The sequence below is a fragment of the Apium graveolens genome, chromosome 1, assembly GCF_009905375.1.
Source record: "Apium graveolens cultivar Ventura chromosome 1, ASM990537v1, whole genome shotgun sequence".
NCBI classification, from domain to species: Eukaryota; Viridiplantae; Streptophyta; class Magnoliopsida; order Apiales; family Apiaceae; genus Apium; species Apium graveolens.
The window spans coordinates 187,625,064-187,644,558 of record NC_133647.1 but is presented as its reverse complement, the minus strand read 5'-3'; the positions used below and the strand labels follow the sequence as shown (position 1 = coordinate 187,644,558).

The 19,495-nt window shown below is 35.4% G+C and overlaps 1 pseudogene; it reads right to left on the bottom strand.

Annotated features, from left to right (window-relative positions):
• Positions 1-373: 373 nt before the first annotated feature.
• LOC141713473 (DNA N(6)-methyladenine demethylase ALKBH1C-like) lies at positions 374-2,002 on the bottom strand (annotated as a pseudogene).
• Positions 2,003-19,495: the final 17,493 nt, after the last annotated feature.

Genomic DNA, 19,495 nt, shown 5'->3' with positions numbered 1-19,495 from the left:
AAGATTTTACAAGATGGTGTTCTTTCATGATTTTTTATGGGACAAAATAGCTGTTAAAATATTTCGACTTAAAGAGTTAAGAGTATCAAATTATAGAAAATTGACAAAAAATTGACAAAATAAGCTCAACTTGTCAAAGAAAGACAACATGATAAGAACCGCAGCCCTTTGTAGATTTAGACAAGCTCTGCAATGTAATGTGACGTCTTAAAATCTCTAGCTAATGCTCTGTTTATTCGGAAAGATGACCTCAAAAATCAAATTATACCAGAGAAACATATTTAGCTAAGTTAACTGGATAGATATCAAATTGAATCATAACTACAATATGAAATATCATGCAATAGACATTTATGTAAGAATTTCTTGATGTATGAGAATGTGGATCTGATAATGTTCATAGGTTCTACTGATCTTTAATACTATATATTTTGGCAAGTGAATTTTAAGGCTTTCACTTGATATATTAAAAACTCTCCCAAATCCATACTTGCAAAGCATGCAAAAGATGCAATATATATTTTCCGAGAATTGCTAGTACTGTCTGAAAGTCAGATTTAGACGGCCTGGAAGGAGATCTGATTCTTGCAGCAGGGCCTGAGGAGCAGTCCTAGTGAGAATGGAAGCCAAACCATGGTATACATGTCTAGACTTGCCACCAAATATCAGAACATCCCCTGATTCCAGTACGATCTTCTCAACTTTATCGACATCCATCTGATCACCATAAAAAAATTCTGCAGAATCACCGACTGAGATGGAGACTATGGGTAGTCCTCTATTCAGACTTTCCTGCACAAAAAAAAACAGGCATCAAATTTATTTGGGAAAGGAAACACGGAAACTAGTTCAACTGATTAACAAAAATGAGAAGTATCAAAGAAGTAAGACGAAAGCTCAAGTGCAACGCAAAAACAAAACGTTCAAACTTTCCATGTTCTATACATTTTGGCTTGATATAAGGTCCCCTTTCTATACATGTTAACTGTCCATTTGTAATGTACTAGCACAGTTAATTTTCTGACCATATGGCACAATAAAAGTAAAATCTGAGAAGAGGTAAGCATCTAAATCACACAGTGCCATGTAAAATATTACAAGCCAAGTCTAGTGAAAAATACCTGATGTAAACCAAGCCCTCCAGTGCTCGTGTAAAAATTCACAATGCAGATATCAGGTGTCATTAAGGGCAGGCAACATGAATTTGCTTAACTTCTTTCAATAGATAGGCATGTGCATCTTGTATTGCAATCTGAACTAGCTGATGAAACTCCATCGGAATTGGAGGAGGTTCTGCACCATCTACTGCTCTTCTTTCTGCATACAACTTGGTCTCGCAATCCCAATGTTTACCAAGGCACATCAATTTCGAATGTACCTCACCTCCATTGCTAAAAACAGGCTGGTAAAAAACCTCCATTGCCTACACCAAGCTTTCGGCAGGTTTCTACAATTTTTACCTAGACACATACTAACAGATATTTACGATGTATCCAATTTTGTTTCACTGAAATTTCAATATCTGTTCCTAAAATATTTCCAAAGGATTCCCATACAACTATTCAAATTTCTATCTATATATTTGTTCTGACACATCGATCATTATAGCATAGAACCTATAGTTTTGCAGAACCAGTGGTTCTGCACTCACAGATGATAAAAGCAGAACAATTTGATTCGCACTGTTCTCTCAACCGTAAGATTCTCCAAAGAATCCGACTCAAAATCTATAAAAAAAATTACTTAAATGTGTGAACAAAAAAAATGAAACATCAGAAATGTTGACACAGCAACTTTATTAAGGAAAAAAAAAGGAGATAAGAAATTAAAATAAACAGACATGAAGTTCCACCTGATCTCTGTGGGAAATGAAATTCTTCAGAAGCACCATTCCAGGTCTCAATATACTAAATTTAGTTGTTGCGGATCCTCCTGACCCATAGTTATGGATTTGAGACTTGTCATTCTTGGCATCTAGATGAACCTCACCACATTCCTGCATATCCGATACAAAAATTGGAAATATGTGCTGTGGTTTACGTATATCGTTCAAAATAAATGCGGGAAATAAATTTCATAAACAACAGATAGAACACATTATAACTGACACACATTAATACACCATTATACCAACATGGTGTTATTCATAGTTCAGGTAACTTGAACTAATCGAGTCTCTGAATTAATAAAAGTATCCAATCAATGTCAAATCCATGCTGGGGATGACAAGAAGAGCAGGATAGAGTAAAATTTCGACTGACCTCGTAAAATAAAACTGATGAATTCCGTTACTGAAACTCAAGAAATGCATGTACATATTACTAGCAGCTATAGTCCAAATTCCAAATACTGTACTTAAATATATAGCAGAACATAATTCATTCATATGATACAATACCCTATGACAAAAAGAAACTTAAATTAATGATCATAACAAGTAACAACAATAGTAATCACACTACTCACAGGGTGTTCTATATGGGTTGAGAGTGAAGGCCGTTGAAGAAGACGACCTCGACCTCGACTGATCATAACTCTTTCGCCTAGGTATTTTGTTGCAGATGAACAAGTCAAGATGCAGCTAATGTAGTTTGCTTCAATTTTCAAAGAGAAATAATGGTGTTAAGCTCATAAGTTTTTTAGTTTTTATACACAGATACAATGTAGAATACAATGTGTACATTGCACACTTTCAGTTAAAGATAAATTATCTTAGATAATGCATGCACCACTGCAGTATGCTAGGAGGCGTTGCCTCTTCTTTTCCTGTTCAAGTAATCTGGTGTTGTTTAAGTAGGATTTTTAATATTAATTTACTGTTTCCAAAATTTTTAAAGTTCTGAAAGAAGAAGTATATGATCTTGTGAACTGATTTAGGCTAAAACGTTTTAAATTTCACAATCTCGTCAATTCACAACGTACACACCCTTCCTTATAATAATTAGTCACGAATTCAATAAATACGATAAAAATTGACAAAACCGCACCAATTCACAACATATACACCGGTGCTTATCACAATTTAAGTGTTACTAATCGATAAATATTTTGAAAAATCGGAAAAATGAGGTAGGTTACTAGATATATCATATCTAGGCTATACTAAAGGGTCATTTGGCAAATCTGAATAATTTATATATGATTCATTAATATTACTGAATAATTTGAGCGCATAAGAAATCTGAATGATTAATGAAATATTATTTGGGAAAATAAAATTTGTAATTATCTGAACGACATAAATTTTAATTTAATTGTGATACAAGATTTCTTTTACAATATTTATATGTTTTATATGAATAATATCACGTAATAATTAAAAATAAATCTCAATTATTAAATCATATATATAAATTATCGTAGTATGGTCATTATTTTCCTTATTTATTTGTTATTTGGTTAAATATCAAATATGAAAATACAAAACTATTAAATATGATTGACATAAAATTAATAAAATAATAAGAAATTTTACATTAATAAATCAATGTAATTATCTATCTATTACTCCCAAAATTAGGTAATAACATAGCCTACTAAATGCCCAAAATACAACACTTTCCATTTTCAAGTGCCCAGAATACCCACATGCGGAAGTACTGCCCAAAATACCGATGCGCATTCTACATATGCGTATTCATTTATTTAAAATTTTTGCAAAGAATACGCATGTGACATGCGTATTCACTGTTTAATGTGGCAGTGAATACATGCGTATTCTTTGCAATTTTTTTTAAAAAAGGAATGCATGATGATAACGCGTATTCATGATAACGCGTATTCAGTGGGTAAAATGGGCACTCTCTCCCGCCAAATGGTATTTTGGGCACCAACCCCCAAGTGGTGGGTATTTTGGTTTTTTACCCCATCCTATATGTCTGTTCTGAATCATTAGGTTTGGGTTTTCTATCTCAGCGCATAAGCTATTTATGAATGCTTCAGAAAATTAAATGGGGAAACCAAATGATCTGAATAATCTTAATCATTCAAAACAGTTTCATTAAGATCTATTAAGTGGTAAACAAATGAGACCTAAAAAGAGTAAACTTGGACATGTGTCACTCTATTATTAAATTGGACATATAGGTTTTTCTTCTTAAAAATTGGTGCTTACATGGCTTACATGACAAGCTCCACTACTTTTAGAAAAAATTTCTCCACTAAATCTCAATCCTCCTTAATTAGCTTTTCTTCGTCTGCTAATTATCTTTCTTATTCATTTTCATATGAATCATATCTCTTTAATTTCTTTTTTATCTCATTTTCCCTTCATTATCATTGTAAATTATTATTTTTAACTAATATAACTTACAACCTTACAACGTGAGTATTTGTTCTAAGAAATCCTTGAAATGAGCCAGAGTTGAACCCATGACCTGTAACGATATATAATAAACTCATAACCACTTAAACTATTTAATCATACTCATCATTGTAAATCTTCGCTTAACATATTTGAATAAAACATTAAATATATCTATTAAGACATATAGATTATTAATATCAAATCATAAATAATATAATTTAGTATATAATTATGTAAATTTTATTTTATAAATATATAATATACCATCATTAATATATTTTTAAAAATTTATATTTGTTAAATTTTAAATAATAATTTAATTAAAATAAAAAAACATATAATCGGGTATTTGTCGGATAACTAATCAGTATGTAATTAAAATTGAATGATAAAAGCAATCACCAATTAAAGAATAATTTTGCGGCCCAAACAACAATATACGCCTACTGGCATATCATTTGTAATCGACTCTCGCATGGTAACTTGGCAGCCCACAAAAGTGAATATCATTAAAGTCGATGTTATAATAATTACTGTCAAATCTTACTAAGAAAGACTCGCAATACTTACTAAGGAAGACCCGCGATACTTATCAAGAAAGACTTAATTTAATATTCGAAACTTGTCACGAAAATCAATATTTTGTTAACCTAACTAAGAAAACTTACCTATTAAGTTTTCTTAGTATAGTTGATAAAACTATTAACAAAGTAAATAGAAGTTTTGCCTAGTCATTTGTACTTGAACAATCACAGAAGAAGTAATAATACTTTTGAGATCTCTTTCTTTCTTTTTTACTCTATAGTTTATAGTTTATTTATATCACGTTATCAACACGAGTCTCTGTCAACTGAAGCTTGATTCTCGAAAGAGGTACGACTTATTCTGACTCACGAGTCTCTATCAACTAAAACTATTTCATAAAAGAGGTACGATTTCTTTTACTAATTTTATTCTAATTATTGTTATATATTTATTTATGTTACTAATTAAAAACTATAAAGATGGGTATGACGTCAAGTAATACTGTAAAGATGGCTCTGCCATCAAGTAATACTACTATAAAGATGTCGCTGCCGTCAAGTAATAATCAAAAGTTTTCTGGCCGGCTATGCCGTCGTAACTTTTGTATAAAGTTATTATTTCAACTTGGCTGTTTAAATATTATGTGACATATTATATCTTGTTTAAAATCTATTCAGAATGGCGAATCTTGCAAAATTAGAGTTTGTTGCCTTGGATGTATATGGGGATAATTTTCTATCTTGGGTAGTCGATGATGAATTACACCTTAGTGCTAACGGGTTAAAAGACAACATGGAATTGGGAAAATCCCCAAGAGTTGAACAAAATGCCAAGGCTATCATTTTTCTTAGGCATCACATTCATGAAAATTTAAAATCTGAATACTTAACCGTCAAAAACCCACCCACCCTTTGGGATAATCTCAAAGATAGATTTGATCACCAAAACTTGTTCATCTACCTCATGCCCGGTATGATTGGCTTAACAGAAGGTTACAAGATTTCAAATATGTTGTTGAGTATAATTCTGCCTTATTCAAAATAAGCTCAAAACTGACCTTGTGTGGTGAGAATATTACTGATGCTGACATGATTGAAAATACGCTCTCAACCTTTCATCCCAACACTATAATTCTGGCGCAACAATATCGGGAGCGCAATTTTCAAAAATATAGTGAGCTGATATCTCTCCTTCTTATAGCTGAAAAGAACAACGAGTTGTTATTGAAAAATCATCAGATACGTCCCACAGGCTCTGCCCAGTTACCTAAAGTACATAACACGTCATTCTGAAAGAATGGACGTGGGAAAGGGCATAGAGGAGGACGAGATTACGGACAAAATCGTGGACACGAAAATTTTCGTGGTCGGTTTCGTAATCAGTATAACTATGGTTACCTGAAGTGGCAGCGTGATGGATACAATAACAACTTTGGCCACCATAAGTGGCAGAATGAGATGCCAAATAAAAGAAAGGCACCACTAGAAGGGGATACTAGAGATATCTGCTTTAGATGTGGGGCTCATGGGTATTGGACTCGTACTTGTCGTACACCCAAACATCTTGTAGAACTTTACGAGTCATCTAAAAAGCAGAATGGACAAAGGATGGAAACAAACTTGGATAACTATAATGATGAACCGATGATTAAGACCACAAATGAACTAGAAAATGGTGTTAATATCTACTATGGCCTAGATGACTAGTTTTTATATGCACTTCTTTTATGTCATGTGCCGCATCTACTTGTTTCGACATCTACTTACATGTACTTGTTTTATGCTCTTTTTCTATGTTCTAGTTTTATGTACTTTGTTTATCTTAATAAAGTCGTTTTTCACTTATATATATGTACACATCACAAATATGGGAGACATATGTGTTGTTGACTGCGCAACTACTCATACAATTCTACAAAACCAGAAGTATTTTTCTCAGTTAACTAAAACCAACTCACAAGTATGGACAATTTCGGGTACGTTTACTATAATCGAAGGTTTTGGGAAGGCTAATTTTTCTCTACCGAATGAGACACATGTTCATATACCAAATGCCCTATACTCTAGCAAGTCAACTAGGAAACTCTTAAGTTTTAAGGATATTCGTCTTAATGATTTTCACATGGAAACTACTAGTGAGGGTGAAAAAGAATATCTCCTAATCACTTCAACTACCTCAGGCTATACGAAAATCTTGAAGAAATTACCATCAGCCTCTTCTGGGTTGTATACCACACAAATAAAGGTCACTGAGTCCTACAATGTCACTATTCCCAAAATCGTTGATCCAAAATCCCTTATTCTGTGGCATGATAGACTTGGTCATCCAGGAGTCTCTATGATGCATCGTATTATAGGAAATTCTACGGAACATCCTCTTAGACACCATAAGATCGTACCACAAGATGAACTTCCTTGTTCAGCTTGTTCTCTAGGAAAATTAATTGTTCGACCATCTCCTGTTAAACTTCAAATCGAATCCCCCAAGTTCTTAAAATGGATCCAAGGTGACATTTGTGGTCCCATTCATCCATCTTCAGGCCCATTTAGATATTTCATGGTTTTAACTGATGCATCAACCAGATGGTTTCATGTATGTCTACTTTCTACCCGAAATTTAACTTTTGCCAAACTGCTTGCCCAAATAATAAAGTTACGAGCCCAATTCCCTGATCATCCTATTAAATCAATTTATTTAGATAATGCTGTTGAATTTACATCCTCAACTTTTAATGATTATTGTATGACGGTAGGAATCTCAGTCGAACATCCAGTATCGTACGTACATACCCAAAATGGTTTGGCAGAATCTTTGATTAAAAGACTTCAACTTATCGCTCGTCCCTTACTTCTTAGAACCCACTTACCTACATCTGTTTGGGGTCATGCTATATTACATGCTGCGAACCTAATAAGGATTAGGCCATCCTCCTATCATAAACAATCTCCCCATCAACTAGCACTTGGTCAAATTCCTGATGTCGCTTATTTTAGGATTTTTGGTTGTGCCGTATATGTTCCCATTGCCCCACCTCAAAGGTTAAAGATGGGACCGTAAAGGAGGATGGGTATATATGTCAGTTTTGATTCACCAATTATTATAAGATATCTTGAACCACTAACTGGGGATGTTTTTACTGCTCTGTATGCTAAGTGTCATTTTGATGAGTCAATATTTCCGACATTAGGGGGAGATAAATTATTGCATACGATAAACCCTGACTTGACATGGAATACATCAGGATTAAATGCTTTAGATCTGCGAACTAATCAATGTGAATCTGAAGTTCAAAGAATTATTCATATGCAAAATATTGTTAATCAAATGTCAGATGCTTTTAGTGATTCTAGACATATTTTTAAATCACATATACCTGCCATTAATGCCCCGACAAGGGTTGAAATACCTATTCATAAATTAGTTCCCGAAAAATTGATTAATAATTCAAAACCACGTTAGAAGCGCGGTAGACCAAGTGGTGCAAAAGATGTTGTACCACGAAAACGGAAAACGACTGGACATGCCTCTGAAGTGGCAAATGTTCCAGACAATATCCTAGAAGTGGTATCACCTCCTGAAGAGGTTAAAACCCCTGAAGTGGCAGTGAAAAAACCGCCATAAGTGGTATTGCCTCTAGAAGAGGATATTGCCCCTGAAGTGCACATACTTCCGTAAAAGCAAAGGTACTTGAAAGTTATGAGATCTCATTGAGTTATGTATAATGGAAAATTATTAGATCGTGGGAGTATTGAAGTTGATGATGTATATGCTTTTTTCGTGGCATGTGATATTATTATGAAATCCGATCCAGAACCACAAAATGTGGAAGAATGTCGACAAATAGATGATTGGCCAAAATGGAAAGTTGCAATCGAGGAAGAATTGCAATCCTTACGCAAGAGAAATGTATTTGGACCTGCAGTCTGAACACCAGCTGGTGTGGTCCCCGATGGGAACAGATAGGTATTTGTACGAAAATGAAATGAGAGAAATGAAATTGTAAGATATAAATCCCGGCTCGTAGCCCAAGGATTCTCTCAAAGGCCTGGATTTGATTACCAGGAAACTTACTCTCTTGTGATGGATGAAGTTACTTTTCGTTTTCTTATGGGTATGGCTTGTATGGAAAAATTGAAAACATGTCTGATGGACGTTGTGATAGCCTACCTATATGCATCACTTGATAGTGATATCTATATGAAAATCCCTTAAGGATTAAAATTGGATGAGACTAAGACTTGTCATTTATACTCAATTAAATTATAACGATAAATATATGGACCGAAACAATCTGGTCGTATATGGTACAACAGGTGTGACGGCCTCAACCACGGGGTCAGGAGTTGACGTCATCACTAACAACAATAACAACTTAATATAATCCAACTCAACATTATTATATAAACACAACCCCTTTTTCCAAGATCTTTTCCAGGTTTAAGTATGACTTAGGTTACAACCATCACAAAACCAACTTACTAAAGACAATCCAAATAATACTACTTTTGTTCAGCAACTTAATAGACCGACTTAGGTCCAACACAACTACCTCAGAGGACCCTGACACGGAAGGAACTGGAACTCTGCCCTGACTACCACGGGAGAATCCCCTAGGCATCTGCAATACATATATAAAATATTTTGCAAGGGTGAGCAATCAATTGCTCAGCAGTACCAATTATATGAATAATAATCAAAAACAGTTTATGATAAACAGTTATAGGAACATAAATCATAACTTGCTAGAAAACAAGTAAAACATGTGTGAACTGGATATCAAAACTAGCATGCTCTGTAAAATCAAATCAACCATTGTTTGTGTGCTGTGCATAAATACCAAAGTTCAATTTTAGCATGCTACTTTCATTTTCAAATCTTCCGTCCCATCGCAGGACCCATAAAATCATTTGTCCCGTTACGGGGACCCAAAATCATTTGCTCTGTTACGGGAACCATAAAACTTGTCCCATCACAGGACCTATAAAACTTGTTCCTCTCCGGGAACCTCAAAATCACTTGCTCAGATATAAAAGTATTGGATGATCCTTGGTGAGATAGATGATCAGGCTATCTCCATAGGATAACTCTATCTTGGCTATCCTATGAAAAATTGTTCCGGAACTCAGAGACTAGCTAGGTCCCTGTCACGCTGGGCTGGTGGTTATAATAGGGTGCACAACCACTTCGCCTCTTACGCTAACTTCCAGGCCGTTACGGGCCTCCTGCGCACACTCATCCAATTATCTAATCATTTTTATCCAGTTTTCCAAATCACTTACATATCTCTTGTCAAAATAATTATATCACAGCACACTTTCCAAAACATTTTCATTTTATTTAAAATATAGAGATAGGCATTTTCCGAAGTTACTTTTCCCCTAAAACACAAGTTAACAAAATAATTTGAAACCCAGGGGATACGTAACTTAAATGGTTATGTTCCAGTGCGTAAATTTAAATCAACAATTATTCATATATACTGAACCGTGAAAGATTTGTTCATGGGTACTTGCCTTGCAGAGCTTTACAAATATCATCGATTGACCTTGAACCGACACGGATGCTCAGGCTTTAACGTCTAACCACTAGATTACCCTGGATTCGACTTCAACACTCAGGTCCTTCGATTGGAACCTTACTGAGCTCGTCGACTGTCCACTAGGCTATCCAACGCCAACTCTTGGGCTTTCCGACTAGCACCTACAAAGTCGAAATACCCTAATTTAGACCTTCGATTATGCTTGACATATCCTCGCTAACAATCTACCCCAACGTTAACAAAACCCAACTCGTAATACTTCGTATAATAATACACGTATCAATTAGGGTTCACGTCTTCGAAAGTCGGTTCAGTGTTCGTTTTCAGAAAATAGGTATATTTATCCTTTTATGAAATTAGGGTTATCGATTTTTGTAAAGTATTTCATCACAACACATAATCAGATTTCATACAAAATAGTTATATATAATCGATTGACGTTCCGATAGCCATTGGGTACGGCCTCGTATTTCCGTAATTAAATTTTCCGGAAATCGGGCAACACCTCCTTTGATTATCGGCTAACCCGTCGAACATCCCGACGTCCAAACAAACACAACTACAATCAATCGCAATCCAAAACCCAACCACCGATTTCAGCCATCAATATCAGTCCCAAAATTCTCAATTATCAATTAAATATAATTATTAATTATTAGTCGTGTTTTTATGCTTTATATCGTATTTTGTATTTTTAAAATCGCAGGACTCAGAACAACGTCATCACCGTCCACCGTCCGCTCGTAAAACTTCATCGCGGACGACGACAAAATTCTGTGGGTACCCGAGTAATTTCCCGGGTTTCCAACGTGAACTTCGCCAATTAATCGAAATGTTTTCCGCATAAAATCCATTTCTTTTTATATCACAGATATTAATCAATCACAACCTGCCAAAAATAATAAAATAATGAAATGAATTGCAACAGTAATCGAACCAACAACAAGACAGTCACCAACACCACACGCGCCACCAACACACACTCCACACACACACACACACTCAGTACACTACACAAAGTCATACACACATAATCACACATATGCATAGGCAACATACACGGAAATATACATATACATATATGTATTGGAACGAAACCGAAAGGGAAGCCGAGATACCGGACAAAGGGAGGGGGCGGCGGCCGGAATCGCGAAAATATAAGGCGGGGAGGGAAAGAACAAAGAGAGAGAGGAAAGAGGAATAGAGAGAGAGTTACAGAGATGGAGAGTGTAAGAGAATTGAGAGAGAGACGGAGAGATGCAAGACTGAGAGAGAGATTGACCCGAGAGATTTCCGAGAGATGAAGTTGAGAGAAAGAAAAATGGCAGGGCTGAGATTTGGGAACAAAAGAATTGATTCTCTTTTTGTGCAAGAGATAAGAACAATTGCAATTATCCGATTTTATCGCTATATCTCTAATTTCTGACACCGTAATTTAAAGAATTAATCGAGCATTTAGCGGGTAAAACTATTCGAAAACTCATGAATATAATTTTAAAAATCCCAAAGTAATTAGGAGTTAATAGAATAAAATTTCTGGAAATTTTCAAATCATTTCCACTGCGCACACCGGACCCGCACTTTACAATTAAACAAAACCACGCGCGAGTAAAATAGATCCCAAAAATCTCCGAACAAATTTTAAAATTCTCGAAATATTCCAAACTAAATAAAATATGAATTTTCATAATTTTTAAAGAATTTTGGAATTTAAATACAGATTTAACAAATAGTTACAATCAGAAAATCATATATGGCTAAATAATTGATGAAATATTGATTTCTCAAAATTAAAAACTCCTAAAAATAATTAATAAAAATATGAAGCCATAAAAATGATTTTAGGGATAACCCAAGTATTTATGGAAATAAATCCTGAATAAAATCACCTTTAAATACAAAAGTGACACAACACAGCTTCACAATGAATTACAAAATTAATACACGAACACCAACGATCACACATAATTAATTAAAATATTAACAATAATAATATCCAGCTGACAGAACCCACAGACCTATTTTATTTATGAAATTATTTAATAATTACACATTTAAACAATATAAAAATATACGAGTCGTTATAATCTCCCCCCTTAAAAAGATTATGTCCTCAGAATCTGATCTAATTAAATAAATGAGGATATTTGTCAAGCATATCTGACTCTAACTCCCAAGTAGATTCTTCTACTCGAGGATTCATTCAAAGCATACTCATTAAAGATATAAATTCATTCCTAAGGATTCGCTCATAGCGATCTAGGATCTGAGTCGATCATTCCATGCAGAACAATTTGGACAAGAGCCCATCGGCTCCTACGCAGCGATTTAATTCGAATCAAGAACATATCGCTTTAACAATGACATGCAGGACACACTATAAATTACTGCAACTGTAATGACAATGCTAACTCATGATCACTTAATCTATCTTCCTCGATACCTCCAACGGCTACATATATTTAGGGCTCAACTCGCCCCTTCTAACTAAACCTAACCAATTTCTTTCAAGGTGAAATTTTGTCAATACTCACGATCCTACTTTTATATCCATACTCTTTCGATGCAAATCCGTCTTCTTTCTTTGTCCATCCCAAGCTGCGTCAACTCTTTTTTGAATCAACACCACTACGTCTTTGGTGCGCTGAATTTACTCAGGATCTAACAACATTTCTACTCCCACTTTCTCTCAATAGAGGGGGACTCACACTTATGCTCACACAGGCTTCGCAAAGTAGCATTCCCTACTAACATGATAATCATTAACATAGAGGACTCAATCAATGGTAGGTGATTACCACAGTTTCCTTTTAGATTCAAACTATATACTCTCAACATCTCTGATATTGCCTGAATCGTCCTTTCACTTTGACCCTTCATTTACGAATGATAGGCGGTGCTCACTTTCAATTTAGTTTACAAACATTCGAACACCTCTTGCTTCTCACCATCAGTTAAGACTGGAAAGTAATCTCATATCTTCACCTCTTCTCACCTTCAGATATTTGCACTTCACATTCCACCTTTTCCCTATTCCTTTATTAACTCCTTAGCGATTTTAATCACATTCAATCCTTTCCTTCTATACAGGGCATCTGTTACTACACTGACTTTGCTTAGGTGATTATTAATGGAATAATCATAATCTTTTGTTAATCTCAACCTACAATTCATACTTGAAAACTTAATATGCCATTGCTTCCCTTCTAATCTTCAGAGGGGAAATCCTTGGAAATTCGATATAGACTTTCTAAACCTTGAATAGCTGAGGAGGTTATCAATAAATACAATTACACTTATACGAGTGCTACTTATACACTATGTTCACTGACTAATACACTTGTTAATCCAATTAACATTACCAAAAATTGTGATGCCCATATTTCGTTTTAACTGCAGTTTTCGATACGTTCTCAGGCTGGATCTTAAGTTATTCCCCGAGAAATAACACACTCCTTGAATTAAGTCACCTAAATAATCAATTCTTAATAGGGTTACTTATTCCTATTCATTGTTTTGTTAAACCCCTGATAATCATTACATACACTCATAATTTCATCCTTCTTTTCAGCAATATTTCTGGTGTAAACCAAAGGACTATATCTGGTATGCTCACTTTCCTTACTAATATCTTTTACAATTATCGAACTAATTATTTCTTCCCACTGGCCTTCAAAGAAACTCTAGGGCAATTATATATTACTCAACTTCCTTCAGCTTAAGTACTTTCTTCTTTGTATCTTTACACAAAGTGGATCTACTTTATCTCCTTAGCTTATTAACTTCTTTTTTTGCACGATTGGAAGGGCTTCTTATCTTGCTCCTTCCTTTAGCAACTCACCCTACTACTGGCTTCCATACACTTTACTATTCGCTTCTCCTGAATTAATCTTTGCCTTATGAAAGGACAACCAATTCGTTACTAAAATCATGTCAAACGCCTCTAGCTCAAAGGGTGTCAAATCAGCCGCACTACGTCCGAATTCTAAACACTCGATCTTTTGGTCACTCTGGTAGTTCTGCCTCTAACTATGCTGGATGTTGACCTTTAGGATGTAGTACCTTGAGTAACCGTTCCACAACTCCTTACAATACGCCCAACCTTCCCACATTTGTAACAAGTAACTCTTGGATTTTCTGGATTGCACTCTGACGCATAATGACCCTTATGATCACATGTGACACATCGAACATTTTTTGTTTCCAGGTCTGAAAATCACGTCAGAAATTAACTTACTCTAATTGGAACCGACTTCTATCTAACTAACCATTAGTTGGTACAATTAACCAACTCTCTCTTTTAATTGATCAATTGGAGTATCAACAGAAACATCAGTAACACACAAAAGTATAAGTTGTATCCATAAAGGTAGGGTATTTTCCAAAAATTTGGGCAGCATTCCCTCTATGTTATTAACTACCAGTCGGACTCAAGCCGACACCAACAATCAACCAACAACCATATCAACCCATCAACATCAACCAAACCACGAACAAGTATTCTAACCATCTTTCACCACTCAACTCCATGGTTCACAATACTGTGACACATAACATGTTAGTAACCATATGTATCACTAACCAACATAATAAAATGGGGTTGGCTATTTCAGCCATAACTACCAACAAGCAACCTCGCAGACCAGGTCAACTTCAGGAACTCCAAACTTTACTAGGCTTACTATTCCAATTTTCAACCCACCACTCTTCTAAAGGTGGTTTCCTATCATTTGCCATAAACTCGCGTACCACTGAATTAACCTTTCTAAGACAAAAACCTTCTCCAATGGATCGCTAATCCCTTCTGTTTTCGTTATTCCAAAATAACAACTGGATATAGAACTTTTACTTCTCCTGACGGTCAATTCTTCGTTTACTTTCCATAGCTAGGACGATCTGACCACAGTGGTTACCGAAGGAAATTCATTGCCATAAAATACCAAATAAAATTTTGAAGTCAAGATAATTCATTCTAAAAGAAATGTGAATAAATTGCGGATATGACTGGGAGCAACCATACAAGTACGTAAGATGGCCAGTCTTAGTACCATACAGTTTACAACACATAATTCGGTGGCGTCCCACCAGACCCTTTGTCACACAAACAAATAGTCACATCATATGTATTGTTTTCCCCAATCAACCGATAGAACCTCCGAGGAAAGAATTATAAGGGTTCAAGGTATAAACCTCAGTACTGATCCACATTCACTATGAGACTCGGCTGTCATGGCAGCCGTTGACTATTACCCTTCCACCTGAACTTTCACGGTCAGATTCGCTTGCTCGAGAAAGAAAACTAGAAACCTCTACCGGAAATTGCCAGTAATACATATCTACAAGGGAGACTTACTACAAGCTAGGGCAGTTCCATTCAATCATCAATATACATCAGGGTTACGCCTCCGAAAACCTTGACTGAACTCATAGACTCGCTCCTCTGACTGAGTTGGTGACTCACATCTATATATAAACCTTCCTGCACTCTTTTGACTCTCTTCTTAACCTAAATCAGGGACCCAACCTGTAGCTCTGATACCAACTATGACGGCCTCAACCTCGGGGTCGGGAGTTGACGTCATCACTAACAATAATAACAACTTAATATAATCCAACTCAACATTATTATATAAACACAACCCCTTTTTCCAAGATCTTTTCCAGGTTTAAGTATGACTTAGGTTACAACCATCACAAAACCAACTTACTAAAGACAATCCAAACAATACTATATTTGTTCAGCAACTCAACAGACCCGCTTGGGTCCAACACAACTACCTCAGAGGAGCCTGACACGGAAGGAACTGGAACTCTGCCCTGACTACCACGGGAGAATCCCCTAGGCATCTGCAATACATATATAAAATATTTTGCAAGGGTGAGCAATCAATTGCTCAGTAGTACCACTATATGAATAATAATCAAAAACAGTTTATGATAAACAGTTATAGGAACAGAAATCATAACTTGCTAGAAAATAAGTAAAACATGTGTGAACTGGATATCAAAACTAGCATGCTCTGTAAAACCAAATCAACCATTGTGTGTTGTGCATAAATACCAAAGTTCAATTTTAGCATGCTACTTTCATTTTCAAATCTTCCGTCCCATCGCAGGACCCATAAAACCATTTGTCCCGTTACGGGGACCCAAAATCATTTGTTCCGTTATGGGAACCATAAAACTTATCCCATCACAGGACCTATAAAACTTGTTCCTCTCCGGGAACCTCAAAATCACTTGCTCAGATATAAAAGTATTGGATGATCCTTGGTGAGACAGCTGATCAGGCTATCTCCATAGGATAACACTATCTTGGCTATCCTATGAAAACTTGTTCCGGAACTCAGAGACTAGCTAGGTCCCTGTCACGCTGGGCTGGTGGTTATAATAGGGTGCACAACCACTTCGCCTCTTACGCTAACTTCCAGGCCGTTACGGGCCTCCTGCGCACACTCATCCCATTATCTGATCATTTTTATCCAGTTTTCCAAATCACTTACATATCTCTTGTCAAAACAATTTTATCACAACACACTTTCCAAAACATTTCCATTTTATTTAAAATATAGAGATAGGCATTTTTCGAAGTTACTTTTCCCCTAAAACACAAGTTAACAAAATAATTTGAAACCCAAGGGATATGTAACTTAAATCGTTCTGTTTTAGTACGTAAATTTAAATCAACAATTATTCATATATACTGAACCGTAAAAGATTTGTTCAGGGGTACTTGCCTTGCAGAGCTTTACAAATATCATCTATTGACCTTGAACCGACACGGATGCTCAGGCTTTAACGTCTAACCACTAGATTACCCTGGATTCGACTTCAACACTCAGGTCCTTCGATTGGAACTTTACTGAGCTCGTCGACTGTCTACTAGGCTATCCAACGCCAACTCTTGGGCTTTCCGACTAGCACCTACAAAGTCGAAATACCCTAATTTAGATCGATTATGCTTGACATATCTTCGCTAACAATCTACCTGAACGTTAACAAAACCCGACTCGTAATACTTCATATAATAATACACGTATCAATTAGGGTTCACGTCTTTGAAAGTCGGTTCGGTGTTCGTTTTCAGAAAATAGGTATATTTATCCTTTTATGAAATTAAAGTTATCGATTTTCGTAAAGTATTTCATCACAACACATAATCAGATTTCGTACAAAATAGTTACATATAATCGATCGACATTCCGATAGCCATTGGGTACAGCCTCGTATTTCCGTAATTAAATTTTCCGAAAATCGCGCAACACCTCCTTTGATTATCGGCTAACCCGTCGAACATCCCGACGTCCAAACAAACACAACTACAATCAATCGCAATCCTAAACCCAACCACCGATTTCAGCCATCAATATCAGTCCCAAAATTCTCAATTATCAATTAAATACAATTATTAATTATTAGTCTTGTTTTTATGTTTTATATCGTATTTTGTATTTTTAAAATCGTAGGACTGAGAACAACGTCATCACCGTCCACCGTCCGCCGTCCGCTCGTAAAACTTCATCGCGGACGGCGACAAAATTCCGTGGGTACCCGAATAATTTCCCGGGTTTCCAACGCGAACTTCGCCAATTAATCGAAATATTTTCCGCATAAAATCCATTTCTTTTTATATCACAGATATTAATCAATCACAACCTGCCAAAAATATTAAAATAATGAAATGAATTGCAACAATAATCGAACCAACAACAAGACAGTCACCAAGACCACATGCGCTAAACGCGCCACCAACACACACTCCACCCGCACACACGCACATACGCAGTACACTACACACATAGTCATACACACATAATCACACATATGCATAGACACACATACACAGAAATATACATATACATATATGTATTGGCGGAAAAAGGGAGGGGGCGGCGGCCGGAATCGCGGAAATAGAAGGCGAGGAGGGAAAGAACAAAGAGAGAGAGGAAAGAGGAATAGAGAGAGAGAGAGAGAGAGAGAGAGAGAGTTACAGAGAGGGAGAGTGTAAGAGAATTGAGAGAGAGACGGAGAGATGCAAGACTGAGAGAGAGATTGACCCGAGAGATTTCCAAGAGATGAAGTTGAGAGAAAGAAAAATAGCAGGGCTGAGATTTGGGAACAAAATAATTAATTCTCTTTTTGTGCAGGAGATAAGAACAATTGCAATTATCCGATTTTATCGCTATATCTCTAATTTCTGACACCGTAATTTAAAGAATTAATCGAGCATTTAGCGGGTAAAACTATTCGAAAACTCATGAAAATAATTTTAAAAATCCCGAAGTAATTAGGAGTTAATAGAATAACAAAATTCTCGAAATATTCTAAACTAAATAAAATATGAATTTTCATAATTTTTAAAGAATTTTGGAATTTAAATACGGATTTAACAAATAATTACAATCAGAAAATCATATATGGCTAAATAATTGATGAAATAATGATTTCTCAAAATTAAAAACTCCTAAAAATAATTAATAAAATTATGAAGCCATAAAAATGATTTTAGGGATAACCCAAGTATTTATGGAAATAAATCCTGAATAAAATCACCTTTAAATACAAAAGTGACACAACACAGCTTCACAATGAATTACACAATTATTACACGAACACCAACGATCACACATAATTAATTAAAATATTAACAAAAATAATATCCAGCTGACAGAACCCACAGACCTATTTTATTTATGAAATTATTTAATAATTACGCATTTAAACAATATAAAAATATACGAGTCGTTATAACAGGCTTAGTAAATACCTATTGAATGATGGGTATGTTAATGATAAAGTATATCCATGTATGTTTATTAAAAGATCTCAAACTGGTTTCGTTAATACTGATATATATGTGGTTGATTTGAATATTGTAGGTACTTCTGAAGATATTACTAATGCTGCTAATTATTTGAAAAATGAGTTGGAGATGAAAGATCTTGGAAAGACAAAGTTCTGTTTAGGTTTACAGGTGGAACACTTATCTTCGGGAATATTTGTTCATCAATCAACCTACACAGAAAAAGTTCTTGATCGATTTTACATAGACAAATCTCATCCTCTGACTACACCCATAGTGGTTTGGTCACTTGAAGTTGAAAATGATCCATTTCATCCCAGAA